The sequence below is a fragment of the Amblyomma maculatum genome, unplaced genomic scaffold (genome assembly GCF_055883805.1).
Source record: "Amblyomma maculatum isolate TAMU_Amacu unplaced genomic scaffold, ASM5588380v1 scaffold_13, whole genome shotgun sequence".
In the NCBI taxonomy this organism is placed as follows: Eukaryota; Metazoa; Arthropoda; class Arachnida; order Ixodida; family Ixodidae; genus Amblyomma; species Amblyomma maculatum.
In genome coordinates this window covers 28,322,898-28,341,216 of record NW_028146738.1, presented here as the reverse complement: position 1 = coordinate 28,341,216, position 18,319 = coordinate 28,322,898, and the positions used below count along the sequence as shown (strand labels likewise).

At 44.2% G+C, this 18,319-nt stretch overlaps 1 long non-coding RNA gene across 2 annotated transcripts in view; it reads left to right on the top strand.

Annotated features, from left to right (window-relative positions):
* The first annotated feature begins 1,226 nt into the window (after positions 1-1,226).
* Positions 1,227-18,319, top strand: part of LOC146172463 (uncharacterized) — a 122,420-nt gene continuing 105,327 nt past the window's right edge. For both annotated transcript variants that reach the window (XR_014702474.1, XR_014702475.1), the window contains exons 1-3: positions 1,227-1,283; positions 5,663-5,846; positions 8,353-8,475. This is a non-coding gene — a long non-coding RNA (uncharacterized LOC146172463). The remainder of the gene's footprint in view (positions 1,284-5,662; positions 5,847-8,352; positions 8,476-18,319) is intronic.

Here is an 18,319-nt window from a genome sequence, read left to right as displayed (position 1 = left end):
ACACTACAATGAACACTACATCGAAAGCCCTGTCACGGTGGCACTGCAGTGAATGAAGGAGTCAGGCTCAGTCCCGGCAGGTGTGGGAGCATTCCCATGATCATGTTCTTTTCTAAACTATCCAGCTACATACAAACAGATGATCATGGAATCACGGAGCTTCATTTTGTCCTACACTACATGCTTCACAGTCGTCTTGCATTTCCTAAAGAGGAACAAATAGAACCACATAGCTTGCACGTTACACTTTCAGCACTTTTTTCATCGATACTAGTAGGCGCCGACCGAAAGCACTTCCGCAAGTTTTCTTTGTCCATTTCTGTGTCAAGCGCTCTACGAAATTTTATCACTGCAGGCTCTGAACTTCGACTGCATTCTATTAGATTTTCAGCATGCTCACGGCATCCGCACGGTACTTCGATTTCAGACGACTCTTAAAAAAGCAGCACCTTCTCGGGCAATCAGCTGTTTGCTTGCAGGCCGCCATGTGCACGCCATGACGCCGCCAGCGCACCCTCGCGGCAACCAAAGTTAGCTAATAGCAAGTATAATTACAAAACTAAGAACGCTTCTACTTGTGCTTAATGTTGTTCAATATTGAAAATAGTACCTTGCCAAAATAAACCTTTGTTTGAATTATTTATTGCGTATTAATTGCGTCGTGTTACAAAACGTTAGGAGACGGTTCCTGCTCAGTTTTGTGCCACACTGTGGCAACAGCGTTGCCGAGGATTCAGATCTAACGGGGCGGAGCCACGCTAAAAGTCACTGGTAATTGGACGATTTCGTATACTCGTCACGATTGACGTTTCAAGGCTGCGTCACAGCTCCGTAATTTTGACGTCACTCTCACAAACTTGTGAGCGGAGTCCGTAATTCGGCCCCAAAATTACGAAGCTGTGACGCAACCTTGAGAGCTTGAGACGTCAATTGTGACGAGTATGCGAAATTGTCCAATTACCAGCGACTTTTAGCGTGGCTACGCCCTAGTAGTCCCGAATCCTCGGCAAACGTTCATGCCACAGTGTGGCACAAAACTGAGCAGGACCGTCTCCTAACTTTTTCTAACACGACGCAACTAATACGCAATAAATAAAACAAATAAAGGTTTATTTTGGCAAGATACTATTTTTAGTATTGATTAACATTGAGCTCAAGTTGAAGCGTTCTTAGTTTTGTAGTTATACTTGCTATTAGGTAACTTTTGTTGCCGCGAGGGTGCGCGGGCGGCGTCATGGCGTGCACATGGCGGCCTGCAAGCAAACAGCTGATTCCCCGAGAAGGTGCTGCTTTTTTTAGCGTCGTCGGTAATCGAAGTACTGTGCGGGTTCCGTAAGCTTGCTGAAAATCTAATAGAATGCAGTCGAAGTTCAGGGCCTGCAGCGATAAAATTTCATGGAGCGCTTGACACGGAAATGGACAAAGACAACTTGCGGAAGTGCTTTCGGTCGGCGCCTACTAGTATCGATGAGAAAAGTGCTGAAAGTGCAACGTGCAGGCTCCGTGGTTCTATTTGTTTCTCTTTAGAAAATACAAAACGACTGTGAAGCATGTAGTGTAGGCCAAAATGAAGCTCTGTCCTTGCATGATCTGTTTGTATATAGCTGGATAGTTTAGGAAAGAACATGATCATGGGAATGCTTCCACCCCTGCCGTGACTGAACCCGAAGCCTTCATTCACTGCAGTGCCACCGTGACAGGGCTTTCGATGTAGCTTTCATTGTAGTGTGCTCTGTATTTTTTTTCTTCGTTCTCATGACTGAGTTGCTTTGTTTTTGAGCGATACCTTCTGCCCACACACCATTTGCATGATGCATATGTGATGTTTTTGCACCAGTTTATATACCTATGGGATTTTCTGCGTACGCTACAATCACTGCGAGCACTAAAACTCGCAATATTATGCATTCAATTTGTCAGCTTTACACTGTTTAGCATTAAGCAAATGCTTTCTATGCGTCCTAACAGTATATGCAGGCCTGTAGTCCTGGAAGGTTCACTAATGGAGACTACCTTATGCAAACATTGTACATAGCACTACTTGTGTCATGTTTCTGCACTGTTAACTGCCATACTTTGTTTACTGCTTCTGAAATGTGCCAAACCTATGACAACTACTATGCAAGCCTGTAATCGTTAAGCAACTAATCTTTTGTGTTTTGCCTCTGGGTCGCAGTTTTATGCACAATACTTTCATTTCTTGCTTCTGAAGTATATCAGACCTGCGATAAGTACTGTGCCAGCTTACAGGCTCTAAAAATTATTCTTGTGTGTCCTCTCTGTGTAGCACAGTTGTGCAGCACGTCAAATAACTGTCGATGCTATTGCAGGAAGTTGGTTTCGCTGCTGCATATTCGAGCGTGTGAAATGCTGCAGGAAAATAAAGCTGCACAGTGGATACAGGTGCTTCTAAAAAAACTTCTGTGAGGACTTCCCATTCCGATAGGCATCACATTTGCTGCCTCGTTGTGAAACACTTTAATTATGTACTCAAACACATGCACACACACAAACACCAACATACACGGTTGTAAGCAACAGTGAAGGGGGGTGTACGAAGACAAATTTGACTTGACAGATGAGGTGTTTTAACGCATGGTTCGAGAAGATGCATCTTTATCACAACAGGTTTCTGGCACAGACATGAAACGAGAAGACGCTGCACTTGGCTGCCTGTGATGAGTTGGTCAGCTTCGTGTGGTATATCACGGCCGATTGCTGTGCTGTGATTGACGCCAATGCGGTTGCCGCACCATGGGCAGCTGTGCCAGCCTCTGGTGGTAGGTTCTGTGGAACAGGCTCACAACATGATTCTGTATGGCTTTTCACTAGAGGTATGCATGGCAATAGTGATCCCACTTCCAAGTAGCCAGTGCACAGATGTGACCCTTTCTTGTCCAAGCCAGCAGCACCCTCCTCGTCTGCAGGCAGGCAGGAAGACATCCAACGAAGTTATGCAACAAGGCACATGCTACACGCTCTGGCTGGTAGAGGAACGTCTAGTATTTTTGTAAGCACTGGAAGCGGGTCTTAGCACGTCGATGCAGTTATCCACCATTAACCTTGTGGAGGTGTATACCTTGTTCTATAACCGTTATGGAGAGTACGGACCGGGATTCCATGGCACTGGCAGCCATGTCTCCAACAGGTGCCCCTCTCACCAGCATAACCGAAAATGGCACGCTGTTAAGCACATTCTTCGTCACGTCATTGTCGACCTCAACAGCCTCATAAACTAACAGCCTTACTGACACAATGGAAGAGTCGCATCAAGTAGCTCATTGCCAGGTTTTGCTGACGATGACATTCATGGGCGTGCAGACAATGAGTGATTGAACGTTTCAGCAACAATGCTGTATGGACAGCCTTGCACTTCATATCGGTATAAATGATGTCCCATTCCTACTCAATACAGGCATCAAACAAACACATCCCCATCTTCGTTTCTTACGTAGGCATTGCAACAATGTACTAGTGTCTTATGTTCCAGCTTTTATAAAAGCCCAAGAACGGTAATACATGTGAGGCACGTGGAGCCTACCGTTAACTTATCTTGCAAACAGCAGCGCGGCTCAGTGTCGTGAATTCGACGACTCGCAGCAGGCCGGCCTCGACCTATGTCATGCCTGTGTGCAGCCGAGAGTGTCGCCAGGAGAAAGCATCATGCCAAGATCCCACGTAGGGAGATTCATGGCCAAAATCATGTTGGCATCTCATATCTGAAACAGGGACATCACAAGACTACTCGTAGACGACCGATGTGCCGTCGACAAACCCGACGACGACGGGTATGCTGCCGTGACGAAGGAAGCCTTTCTTCTCCGCCGCCCTAGCTGCACGCCGCCGCAAACGCTTTCAAACTGTCGGCTGCGTGAAACCGATGTTCGCCTCGTTGCCAGTAGCGGCTTGGAAGCCACTAGCAGTTCGGAAAAAGTGCAGTGCACACATTATCTGCTGCCGCACACACAGCGCACTCGGCCGCACACACCTATCTCAGTTCATCGCGTCGCACAGTCACTGTACTATATCCTTCTCGAGTAGCAACAAGCGTCGAAACATCTCACCGAGCACGTCAAACAGTCTTCGTACACCGTCCTTCGCCGATGATCGCGTCGGGACGCCGTCGCTACCGCCTCACGAGAACGCCGGCTGCCGCATAGATCGCCGCCATTTTCCCTTTGTGAGCGCTCACAAACAAGTTGTGAGTGGCTCGCGTCGCTCACAATTGGCCCGTAGCCAACGTCATCACTTCAAGTGTGTTCATGACGTAAACAGCAGACGTCGATGATGTAAAGGACGGCCACTCCCGCCGTGTTGCCGCTGGCCAATAGGAAGATTGTGAGTGTGATTGTGAGTGTGAGCCGTCTTTAATACGGCCCCAGGTTAGGAGTGTTTCAGAATTCGGGCCTTAAAGCTCCACTGACTTTGCTGTCCCTGCGCTGTGGTGGAAAACGCGGTATGGCGTTCATGTTCGTGTTTCTCGTCACGCATGTGAGCTTGCGAAATTCTAGTTCATTAGCTGTTATTGAGTAAGCGATGCTTTATTGTGGCTGCAGAATTGCGTTCGGGGCTCCGAGCAGTGTTGATGCAAATGTGCTCGCACTGTGCAAAGGAATCGCGTCACCACCGTTAGTGTGATACCATTGTTCTCAAGCTAACCATGCCAGTATTCTCTTCGGACTCTGTTCTGCCTGCATGAGATGCACGTTATGGAGTGCATGTGTATTAATTTACGTGCTATGTTGTGACTGTAATTGTGTTGTGGGGAGTTCGCCCATTTATAAGTTTATTATGAAATGCGTTTGGTCTGAGATACGAACGGCCTGAGATACCTGTAACCTCGCGAGAGCATTGTGCAGTAACAACAGAACAACAGTGTGCTTGCGATTAGCGCAGACAGGTGTAAGGTGCACTGTGCTACATGGACAAAGAAATGGATTAAAAACCTGTCTTTTTTTGGTTCAGGTCGGGGAAATGATATACGTTATTTGCTATTTAAAGGAAGCTTTTATTCTGTGAAATCAATGACATTTATTGCATATATCTAAAAGTTAATTGGAACACAACTGCAAACATCATCAACATTATCAACCAGTTTAAAATCTTCTATAAAAAAGCAGACAGCTTCTTTGTCTCTCTCTCTGCGGCCCAGTGGCTGTGAGCGGCAACAAGAGTTGCACTTAAATGCATAAGCAACTTGTGGGTGGCTGCTCCTGGCCCTACGGGGCCGGGACTGGTACGTTACCACCGCTTAATTGCGACGGAGGCAGCCATCCACCACCGCTTCGGACGACGGCTGTTGCGACGCTTGTCTTTCCCTTTTTTTTCTTACTTTCTTCTTTATTTTCTCTTCTGTCCGCACGAGGCAGTGGAGGTGGCTCAGCTACAGAGCCAGTAGCAGGCCCGTGCATTTTCTTTTCCTTCTTCCTACAGTTGCAATAACAAAAACTTGTTATCATGTAGACTTAAGTAGAATACTGAAAGGTGTGCATGAGTAGTCTACTTGTATGCATTTCATTTTGTGCATTCTGTGTAGCATTGTTCAACCACTGTCCACATAGCAGTACTTGCTATGTACATAATTTCCTTGAGTAAAATAGGTGTGCTTGTATGGCAGAGGTTTGAGGCTTGTGTGTGTCCCTGGTGATTCATTTCTATGCAGCACTCCGTGGGTGGTGTAACAAGCAAACTATTGTGTGCACTGAGCTCGCCATTCTTTGGCCCCAAGTAACTGGTGCACATCTTCTATGGCTACCTGACCTCCCCTTACGAGACCATCTCCACCTGGGACCCTGCGGTGCTCAGAGAAGGTTCTTGTTCCCCTCATCTTGCGTGCCTGGCTTTTGGTATGTGTTATCCTTTCACTGTGTGCTCTTTGCGTTCAAGAAGTATTGACATCTTTAGGTGATTATTTATTTTTCAACTATTGACTATTGATGTGCCAAACATTTACATAAAATAGACAATAAAGCTGTCAGTAGTTCAAGTTTTCATTATCCTGAAATGCTTATTTCATCTGTGGGTAACACAAGTGTAAGTTACTGTACAGCCAACAATATGGCATAGACTGACATCACTGCCATAAAGCTTTAGCTACTAGTTGTGAGACCATGCTTTCTTTCTGGTTGGCTCCAGTGACTGATGATAGCTGATGCACAGTTTGATTTGGCTGCTTTTTTCTCCTGTACCGGATTGCTGCCTGAATAACGCGCTTATGAAGGGAGTGCTTTTCCAGGTCTTCTCAGTGCACAAGGTCACAACCAGAGGTGAAATATGGAAAAGTACTTCTTTCATGAGCGTGTTGTAGGGATACCGATTGGACACGGGCGAAAAAGCAGGCAAACCGAACTGCCAGCCACAGCAAACATGCCCTGGTCTGGCACCCTTTGGTTAGCATGGCGTGGTGCTGGAGGTGGTTGCGCTTTTAAGTGGCTTGCTCCACCCTATTGGCAGCTTGGCACCTAGCCCATGAAGCAAATTGTTGCGAATTGTAATTTGAGTGCATTTTATAGCGCAGATTTTTTTGAAGTGAAACTTGGTTTTCATTTAAATACTTTTTTTTTTTATGAATGGCTTTCTTTCGTGGAAGCAATTGTTCTTTTTCAGCATTGACTATGGCTGTAGCATTGCGTTGGTGCTGTGTGCTGGGTTCGTGTAAAATGGGCTTGCATTGTGCAAAGCCATCGTGTCACTGCCATTAGTTTGATACCATTGTTCTTGAGCTAACCATGCCAGTGTTCGCTGCGGACTTCGTTGTGATCTCCAGTATGGTATCTCTCATAGCCTGAGTCGCCTTGGGATGTTAGACCCTATAAACCAAACCATCATGCATGGCACACGGTGTCTGCCCATGCTAGCACCAGGAAAATTCAGAAGGGTTAGTTTGACAAAGATCAGCAGGGGGGAACGAGCGCATGTAAAGTTCGTTTCACGTGTCAGCCAGTCTGGAAAATGTGCAGCAGTTTTAAATTTTCAATTCTATAACGGTGTGACGGAGCCCAAGTCTGCCAAAAAAAGTTTAAAGCTGCTGAAACGTGCACAAGGTATATAACCTGATATGCCCAGCATTGCCTGCCCCGAGAAAGCATGTTGCCAAAGACATGCTCACCTGTAATTTGCTTACAACTTGCTTTCTTATCTGCTTTCAGCATTCGCCCCGTTGCCTTTTTTGTTGTTTTTTTCTATGTTCGCTATTAAATTGACATTTTGCATTTTGTTCTGTTCTTTTAGTGGGTTTGATTTTGGGCATAGGCTGATCACAGCTGTCTTGAAATTGGGCTCTTCTGGAGCTGCCCTAATGTGATGCAAGATGTTGATTTTTGTGGACAATAAACCTTGTTTTATTATTCTTCGTGCAAGCAAGACAAAATCTCGTGATTGAGGTTGTCAAACCACGCTTGATTAAAAAACAAAAAATTCCGAGAGAACTGTGGAATCTAAGCTGCAGAAATGCGAAAGCAGGAGCATTGCTGCTGCACACGGTGCACCGCTTTTGTTCTCATTGCCATTATAAACTAAATGCACCATCATTATCACTAATTCCAGCATCATTGTCATCACTACTATCATCCTCATGGTAGACAAGGAGAATTATGATGTGCATTTCACGATCCCAGGTGTGGTGCAGTTTGTCAAAGTGCTCGGCTGGGGATACAAGGGGTGGTGGTTCGATTTCCGGTGGAGACAGGATTTTTATTTTTCGGATGACTTCATCAGGATGATTGACATCTACTTTCCCTCCTCATACATCTGTTATGATTGATAGCTAATTTTCCTCCTCATACATTCATTTTTTGCAAGTAACACATCAGCGTACAGATCTTATGCACGGGATTTCAATAAGCCTAGAAAGGGTTTCGCCTTACAAAAAAAGAAATGCATAATCTCTAGCTTTCTCTATTTGTTATTTGATCCCTGAATTTTAGAAAATTTACCCCCTTACTATACTAACTATACTTTGAAGGACTGCAAACCTCAACGTCAAGTCAATGTAAATGTGTAAATTAACCTCCAATGATGTGAAGTAGGCACATTTTGCTAAAATCGGAGCTTTGCTAGAAGAACAAGCCTGTGAACATCAACTATCCTCGACCACTTGGCTTACGACTTTGCAATGAGCAAACTGCTCATTCTTGCCTCTGAAATAGCACCACAGGAACGATGACAGCTTTTGTTTTCACACTATTGGGAAGAGAATGGCAAAAGGCTGAAGTATTTGGCTGCTCTGAAGATTTAAAACAGTTATCTGCATTTGTACATCAGCAGTTGCTTTCTGTCTCTTCTGCAGCATAGTTCTGTCTGGCTCACTTGTTTACTTTGTTAATTATATTTCAACCTTCCTGCCTTTTTCAGGAGGTCATAGTGTACGCCGAAAAGGCCCTGCCACCTGGATTTGTGCCGGAGAAGTTGGACACATATTTTCCAATAGCAACAGATGCTACATGGAAGGACTTTGCTCAGACCTACTCCCTCAAGGTAAGTAAGCATGCATCATGTCCAGATGTAGGCCAGAACTAATTAAAAGTGAATACAGCAGAGAGGCATTTCAACTGAGCATGATATGAGAAAGGTAGGAAAAGATACAGATGCCACTCATGTAGACCCGTAGTGACCCCTACCAGGACATTGGTGGCAATCAAGGAAATGGCCAGAGGATTCTAAGCTGTGTAGGTCACAAAACAGGAGAATCACATGACTGCCATCATAAAAAAAGAGCTGTGGCCTCTTTTTTTTTGTGCAACTCCCAAGAAGCAGTCTTGCAACTAATTTGAATGGAAAGTCTGCTCTTTTCTTTCTGAGAATATCGAGTTATTACGCAATATTCCTTGGGGCTCCCTATTTTCGACTTAGGAATTAAATTAGCAAATGGCATATAGAACCGTCTTTCAAAACTGTTAACCTAAACTCAATTTATGGCTATGCACATTGCTCCGGTTGACACAGTGATGGTGTCGGAGGTAGTATTGGAAAAACAGTTGTATGTTCATTGAATGGGTGAAGTAATGACTGTAAATGGCCATTCCTTTTGGTGCTTTGTCTCATAGCGGTTGGTTGAATGAACTAACTTCTTTTGCATGGGGATAACTGAGGTTTAATTACAGCTTAGGCTACATAATTGGGGTTACAGGAATACAGAGTTGGATGTTCTGTATAGCAGCTTGAGAATTGACGTGTAACGTGAGTTACTTGATGGTGAGGAGGAAGATGGCAGCTGCTGGTCGATACTTTTGGTATGTTGCTTGCAGGTGCTCTTAAGGGGGGACCTGGGTCTTGAACAAAATTTTCTTATTATTATTGCTATTAATATGAAATCAGCAGTGTCTATGTAAATTTTTGTGCTGATTTCAAATATGGTGTTAGTTTCTTTCTACATAAATGTGTTTAGTAGTTACAGTAACCTTGGTGTTTGAAGTTTGCGGGACGATTTTAGAAATATCTACTGAAGTAAAATTGCTAAAAGCTTTAAGGATCTGTTACTGAATGTCTAAGGAATACAATAAAACTACTTTTATGGACCTGCCTTACTTCCAGCCAAAGTTTTGCAAGTTTGAAGTTTAAGCTTTGCAAATACAACCCCCCCCTTTCTAGAGTTTCATATGTTTTCAAAATGTTCATGCAAAGCAGACCTCTTACAAATAGCTTTGTTGTGTTCCTTGTACAATTACGAGCTAGCTAATGAAAGAATCAGTAAAATCTAATGAATAGAAGAGCCAGAGTGCCACCCACAAAATGGAAGGGTAGGCAAAATGTACGTTTTGAAAAACATATAAAAAACAAATTGGAGTTAAATTTTCAGTTTAAGGGGGGACACCCCTCTTAGAACCATTTTTTCCTGATCTTGAGGAGAAAAGTTTGATCCCTAAATAATTTAGAATCACAAAGGACTGCTATAAAGCATAATTGAGCATTCTAGGATGATTTGGAAGAAAGTTGTGGCTTGCCGAACTTGTCAAAGAAAAAGCTTATTTTGGTGACTGGGCCAAATGACTTATTTTGACAAGTATGGAAAATAATGGTTAAAAAACAGAGTTATTACAGAACTTATGATTTTAGATTTCTGGCAAAAAAAGAATTATAGCAATAGCTGCTGTAGAAGCCGAGATATTGCTCCTTTCCAAAATTCAATTTTGAAAAATCAGCGAAAAATGTTTTTGTTTGATATATTTTTGAATTACCAAGCCTAAAAGCAACTCTATGATATGAGTTCTGGTATGAATGCATTGTTTTCCATCGAGATAATTGCCCTGAAACTCAGAAGGGAATTTATTTCAAGTTTTGCGATTCCGCATGCCTTACGCGTAGCCATTTCGCAATAACTTCTGCAGCTGCGCCACTAAAGTTTCCGAGTGTTCGATCTGTTGCGCCCATGAAAACTGCTTAGGTATCACTTTTTCATCTGTATCATCATGATTACGATGCTCTTACGTGGCAGGAATCGCCTCGAGGGAATTGTTAGCTCTCCTATCTTTGGTGCCAAGCGCCACCTGCTACGCCTTTATCGGCTCATTGTGGAGCGTCGACGTTTCGTTGCTGGCAGCCCCACCCATTATGTAATACCCTCTAATGAGGGTCTTTAAGGCATTAAAGTGAAGTGAACATTGCGGATAACATGATGCTGCGTCATCGGCGTGCTTCTTATCTCTACTTTTCTTCGCTTTTTAGGCCAGTATGATGCTCGAACCTAAATTTTCCGCGTTTTACGCTGTGGTCGGGACGACGTAATGTCGCTGAGCCAGCTAGACCTAACCATGCGATCTTTTCAAAATGGTGCCAGGCCGCAAGCAGGTGATGCTGGCAGCCAACCAGAAGTAGCCATTTGGGTCACATGCTTGCGGAATCGAATAGCAGCGCATGGTTCGCGCAAATTTGTCCCTTTGTTTTTCTTTCCAGAGGTTATATCATGGACGCCGATCTGGATATGGGAATAGCCTGAATCACGATTTTTTGAATGAGACTAAAATGATGCAGGTGGAGCGCATATTTGTCGATCCGCGGCCGGTCAAAACTTGGCGCGATTTGATGTCAATTTAAAGTGCCAAACGTTTACATTCTAACTTTGGAACGCTGTAGCATGCAAATTGGGTGGTATTTTTTAACCAAAATTTGTAGATAGTTGCGGAAACGTCTCAGGACCGCAAAAATGAAGAAATAAAAAATCAGATTTTTAGACTGATTTTCGGCCTTTTTGGTTTTAGTGTTAGCAGCGGCGTGGCTGTCGTAGCGTTCGGCGGAGGCTGCGTCGGTCGTCGTGTCAAGTGTGGTGCGCGGGTGAAAAAAGATGTAAAAGGCGACATGCTTTAGCGCATGTAGTGAATGTGATTTGTCCAGTCCAGTGTTGCCGTTAATGTGATGTCCAGATATTTGACTTCGTCAAGCATTATTTATGAAGTATGAGCTAGAGAACTTTTGCTTTTTGTTCAGTAACAGCACATGACAGCATTTTGCAACATTCAGGTCCATTTTATATATTTAACACACCAGGAACAGATTTTTTCGAGATCAGACTGCAACACACTCATATCTTCTGCATATTACACAATATTATACACAACATAGTCATCAGCGTATAATCTAACACTCGAAGCAAGGCCTTCAGGTAAATCATTGATATACACGAGGAACAGGAGCGGCCCCAGGACGGATCCTTGTGGCACGCCTGACAAAACTTCAACCATTTGCGACGTCGCACCATTTGAGCCACTTTTTGCTGCCTTTCGTACATGTAATCTTTCACCCAGCTTTAAAGTGAATCAGGAAGACCAATATATGAAAGTTTGTAGAAGTAAGTTTTGCGGGATTATTTCAAATGCCTTTCTGAAATCAATAAAAATAGCATCTATCTGTGTATCATTGTTAAAACCATATGCAACATCATGGATGAATTCTACAAGTTGTGTGCTACAGGATAATCCCGAGCGAAACCCATGCTGGGTCGGGATGAAAAAACCATGGTCATCGAGGCGCTTAAGTCCCGAATACACATGGTCCAACGTTTTACAACAAACAGATGTCAAAGATACCGAACTATAATTGATTACCAAATCACGAGAGCCACCCTTGAAAATAGGAGTTACATTTGCCATTTTCCATTCACTGGGTAGTTGTTAAGAATTTAATGACTTGCTAAATAAACCAGCCAAAAAAGGTGCAATACTTCAGGCGCAGCGCTTTAAGACGTGATTTGACACGTCATCTGGACTGTGAGCAGAATGCGGGTTTAGATTGTTCATGAGCACCCTAACTCCAGCTTCATTCACAACAATGTCCTCCATTTTAGGTAATTGCTCATGTATTTCAGGTAGTGGTGTGTGACGGTATACTGTGAAAACAGAATGAAAATATTCATTAAAGTAATCAGCCTTTCAGTATCATCTGTTAATAATTCGTGCCTGAGAGCAGGAACACCAACATTGTCTTTTTTTTCGTTACTTTTGACGTATCGTCATAATTCCTTTTGGTTAGATCTTATTTTATCCGCTAGGGGGGACGATAAGTATGTTCTTTTTGCAGTTCTTAATTCCTGCTTCAAGTTTTTAGTTAGAGTTCTTAGCCTATCATACAAGTTCTGGTTTGAAGTTTTTTAGAAAGCCTTGTATACCCCTGCTTTCTTTCTAATTGATTAACGCAGCTCCTTGTTAATCCATGGTTTGTCCATTCTACGCCTAGATGATACGACCCTAGAGGGAATACCGTATACACGCGTTTAATGGCTGCACCCCGAACTTTAGAAATAAAATTGGGAAAAAAAACTAAAAAATTTCCCGAGTAAAAGCCGCACCATGATTTTCAGGAAGTTGGGCAGTGCCGTCTACTGTGCGGTGCAAGAAATACGGAACATTTTGTGGTTACTGCTACCAGGTGGGGCCCAAAAATCAAGTGAAAGCCAAAATGAAGCGCAAGGTTAGAAGTAGAATAGCCAATAAGAATTAAGAACAAAATATTTGAGGGAAAAAAAAGTCGAGCATGGGGGCAGTGGACACCACCTCCGTTACAAAGGGGGCGCTCCTAGCCGCAGCGATGCCCGCCCGGTACAAAGGGTGAGGCCAGCAAATCCAATCCAATCCAAGTCTGTTCGCTCCTCTGTTTTACAGCCATTTCCTCGATTGCCCAAAGCATATCACGTGCGATCTCGCAATTGGAACGCATCGCTGCCCTGATCTGTTCTGCGCTCGTGAGCTGAAGATTTTCTTTTTCCTCAATTGGAAAATATGTTAGTTATACCTCTCACTTTAAGCTGAAAGTGATTCACTACGCGAAAGAAGAAGGAAAAAGAGCGGCTGGACGAAAGTTCGGCATTTACGAAAAATGTGTACGGCGATGGTGCTCCCAAGAAGATGCCGTCAGGAAAACAAATGTTCAGAGGCGCGCTTTTCGAGGGAAGCAGAGCATGTTTCCGGAAGTTGAAGACTCACTTCTCGAGTACGTGACGGAGACGCGGCGCAATGGCTTTGCTGTTTCGACTGAGATGTTGCGCATGAAAGCGCTAGACATTGCACGTAGCAAGGGGATTGCGGCTACCGTGTTTAAAGCCAGCAATGGGTGGATTTCGTGCTTCATGAAGCGAAAAAACCTGTCCATTCGCCGTCGCACGACGATGTGTCAACGTCTACCACAAGTTTGTTATCAACAAGCGCAGAGAACATGAGCACCTTCTCTCTCAGATTGGTAACGCCGATCAAACCCCCAGTTTGGTTTGATGCACCCCAGAATGTGACAGTCAAGGCGAAGGGGAAGAAGGGCGTGCGTGTGCTTACATCGGGGAGCGAAAGGCAGCGATGCACGGTCATGCTTTGCATCACAGTGGATGGACGAAAACTACCGCCTTACGTAGTTTTTAAGCGGAAACGTCTACCTGCGGAGAAATTCCCTGATTGCATCTTTGTTCGTGCACAGGACAAAGGATGGATGACAGATGAGCTGGTGACAGACTGGTTGAAGTGTTTTTGGGAGAAGCGACCAGGGGCGAATCTTGCGACGCGTTCTCTACTCGTCCTAGACAGCTTCAGGGGGCACCTGACAGAGAGCGTGTGGCAACAGCTCCGGGCATCTAACACGGACTTGGCCGTCATACCTGGAGGCATGACTGGCATGCTTCAGCCGCTGGACGTCTGCATAAACCGCCCTTTTAAGTGTGGATTTTGCCGTGCGTACAGTGAGTGGATGGCAACGGCCCTCCACCAGAAGATTCCAACCGGCCGACTGAAATGGGCATCGCTTGTGGCCGTTTGCCACTGGATACTCGAAACATGGGCCACGGTTTCGTTCGAGACTGTGGAAAAAAGTTTCAAGGTGACAGGGATATCAAACAGGCTGGACGGTATGGAGGATGACCTCATCTGGAACAAGGACGAGCCTGAAGTCCCGATGAGTTCGGAGGAGGAGGAGGACGACGACGAGGAGTGATGTTTTGGACACGGGACGAGCCTGAAATCCCGATGAGTTTAGCGGAGGAGGACGAGGAGTTTTTTCGACATTAATAAAGGCAGGTACCACCGCAAATAATTTTTTTCGCTGTCTTTTTTTCTCATGGAATCGGCGCACCCCCTGATTTTCACCCCAATCTCGGAAAAAAAAGTGCGGCCATTACACGCGTGTATACGGTATATTTAGCGACCAAAGAGAGCAGTTTGTCTCTGAACATATCCCATAATGTTTCTACGTTGTGCTGACTGCTACATTCCAGAAGTACAGGCAGGAAAAATTCCAACTCCTCATTTATGGCCTCATAATTACCCTGTTCATATATAAAAATCTGTCTAGGGCAATTCTTGACGATTTCTGTTTGCATACTATTGTTGCTCATATTCACTTATTCCTGGTGCTGCCCTAACTGATTCCACCAAATCTTCACTGTTACTAAACAACAAGTCTAATGTACTCCCTCCAGCTGAGCCATAATGTGTTAGGAAATTAACAAACTGGACAAGTTCATTGTTCCGTACCACCTCACAGAAGGCAGACTGGAGGCCAGAGCCGCTTGTTGCCACAGGACAGCGGTCACGCCATACAATTTCAGGCATGTTAAAGTCACCTTTCAGTAGAATGGTTTTCGATGACAATGCTGACAGTGATTGTGAAAGGCTACGAAATGGCTCTATGCTTGTTGACGACGGTGGCTTGTAAAACGTTCCCACCACAGGCTCCTACCGCTAGAAAGCAATATTCTACACCACATATTTTGAAGAGACGTCATTGTAGTGTAACGGCGCACTCCGTATTCTGTTATGCACAAGGATGAACACTCCTCCTCCCTGCCGATTATAATCTTTCCGATAAGCTAAATATTCCGATGGAAACCTGTCACAATCCGATATGCCAGGCTCTAGCCAGGATTCAGTCCCGATCACAATATCGGGTTGTGAAATGCGCAAAAGGCTCGCAAATTCATCTGCCTTATTCTTCAGGCTCCTACAGTTGATAACAACGATGAATAGGCGTTCTGATAAGTGTTTTCTAAGCCGCAGCGGCCCATGTTTTGTTTGCTATTGCGTATTCTCCCTTACGGAATCGGTTGCACCATCATAAATATGCATCTTGCCGTCAAGTCATCTTGTTGTACTTCAATTTAAATTTAGCTACGGAGTTTTGTTCTCGCGCAAAAGCGATAAGTTTACTTCTCCAATGTTGAACCTGCTGAGAGTAGTCCTCACTTATCGACATACCAGTGCTCTTTAGTTTTGAAGCAGCAGAAAGGAGACGCTGTATGTCCTTGAACGGCGCAAACTTCACTATAATAGGCCTTGGCTTATTGTCTTTATACTTCCCCATCCTGTGAGCTTTCTCGACTGTCGATGATTCAATAGTGACGCCTAATATGGCACAGCAGACTGATGTAATCTTCCCCTCTGATTCATCCCATGTTTCCTTATTATTGTCATCTTTTATTCCAAAGAACTACAAATTGTTCCTATGGGAACGATTTTCCAATTTGTCCTGATAGATTAGTACATTCTGCATAGCTTTTGAAAGCTGCTTGTTTTGAGCTTGCACTTCTACTCTATCCTCAAGCGCAGATACAGCGGACAGATCCTCTGCTAATTTGTCTATTTTTAAAATTCTCGAATTTCTTATCTATTTGTTTCTGTTGCGTTTCCAGAGCCTCTAGCTGTTTTACTATTTTCTCTTGTCCTGCCAATAACTTTGGCAGAGAACATATTGCTTCCATGAGTTCACGTTCGTGTACATCTGACCGAGGACCAGGGTTCTCTTCTACATCCCTGGCTAGCAAGTCTTATTCTGAACCAAAAATCTATTGCACCAGCACATAGACAGACACCGGCACAGACAAGCATACACTGCCGTAATGATCAGGTGGGATCCGGCACTGAGTTTTCACGCGAACAAGTTGGCTTATAATGGTAAAATAAACCAACCTGAAGAAAGAGCAGATATGAGCCTTTCGTCCGCATCTCGGCACCGGAACTCAAAGGCCTTGTCTGTAGCAGCAAGTAGTCCTTCATTCCACCACGAGCGCCCTCGATGGCTGATAGTGGCAACTGCTATCACGCCGGGCACTGAAAATGCATTAAGATATGCACATAACCACCGGTCACTGATTACAGCCGGACACTGTCCTTCGAGGCAGTCGGCATCTTTGAAAGTTGTGCACGTGCGTGTCACGGCACGTTGCTGTCTCTGAGGCTCCATGAATTCATGCAGATGAGGCCTCACAGTCGCTTCGATGTTTCCATCTGGGCATGCTTTGTAGACCTCCCCGCATACTCCAAGCTGACTTGAAACAAAGCCAGTGCCGAACGATCCTAAGGCAATCTGAAACAACTGAAAAAAAGAGCAAATGTGAGCCTTTCGTCTGCATCTCGGCACCGGAACCTCTTCTCGGCACCGGAACCTCTTCTCGGCACTTGGAACCCCTTCAGTCTGGGGCAGTTTTTTATGCTGATTTGAAATCTGTACTTGGATTTTTGATAGCTACATTGGTTCAGGGACTGCTATAGATTTAAAACATAATCAAAGGGTACTTCTTACGGGGCTTTTTGGCAATTTCGCCTTGCCAAACGCAAAAAATAATTACATAGACTCAATGCCAAAGACGTGTTCTTGAGGGTGGTTTTATTTTTATTGATTTGAAAGCAGCTTATAGGTGAGAAAAGGACCAACTCTTACTACATACATTTTTCTCTAATTAGCTTTCATTACCTTGCTAATTTGCAATTAGCACAATTGCATCAGAGCAATGTGTATAGCATCACTCCCTAGATCTTTTTAGTGCGATTGCAATGATACCTAATTTGTCAGTGTCACTTAAAAACAACATAGAAAAAAGCCCCCCAAGGCTGAGTGCAGTGTCCAAAAACACTGAAATGAGAAAAATGCATTTGAAGTTTCAAACAACTGTAACCTTTTCTGGAATGCAGCTACAGCAATGTAATTGGCATCAGTGTGTAGCTCTGCTCTTCAAGAGAAAGTCTGTACAAAATATGTGACAGTACCATCCCGCCAAAATTGCAAAAGCTTGACATAAAGCCATGTACTTCTAGGATGAGCATAAGAAACTACATTTATTTTTTCACATGCCTTTTCCAGTGCCCTACAAGGTAAAGAAATACTTAAAATTGTGCTATAACATAGTATCACCATATTAATAAACTTTCCCATTAAGGCCTAAACACATTGGCATATATTTCTCAAATTGACCTAATAAACTGGTCACTGTCCCATAGTGAAACTTTGCTGTTCAGATGCAGAGCCATGTGCAGAGCCCTTTGCTGGAGCAAAAGCCTCTATTTGCACTCCATTGCATACTGTGGTGTGAAATTATTATTTGCCGCACTTATTACGCACCACGGGGAAAACAAAATTACGGCCAATTTGCATAGTTAATCAAATGCGAAGTAGGTGCGTAGCTCTGCTTATTCCTCCTATACCTTTCCATCACTTGCAGTCGCACAGCCCGTTGTCCTGAAGTTTCTACCACCCGTTTGTTCCTATTCGTTTCGGCATTCATTTCATGATGACACTCAGTTTCTTGAGCACGCTCAGCATGTTTCCTGATTCTTTGTGCTAGGATCTGGCACCGTTTACCTGTAATCAGAATCAGTAGACTCACGATCCCACTGCCTTCATAACTGTTGTACTTCAGTACGTCGAGCAAGGTGAACTTGCACCGCATTGGCAGACGGCCCGGCTTTATGCTCGTTCTTAAGCAGCGCATGCAGCGTTCCGCGGATGCTCTCGTTATTTATATATATATACGTTCTTTACTCACGTACGTCCAGAAGGTCACTGGCGACTGCGAGAGCATTTGATACGATCGCAAGGGCAGAAAAGAAACATGCACAGTGGCCGTCGCGATGGCGAA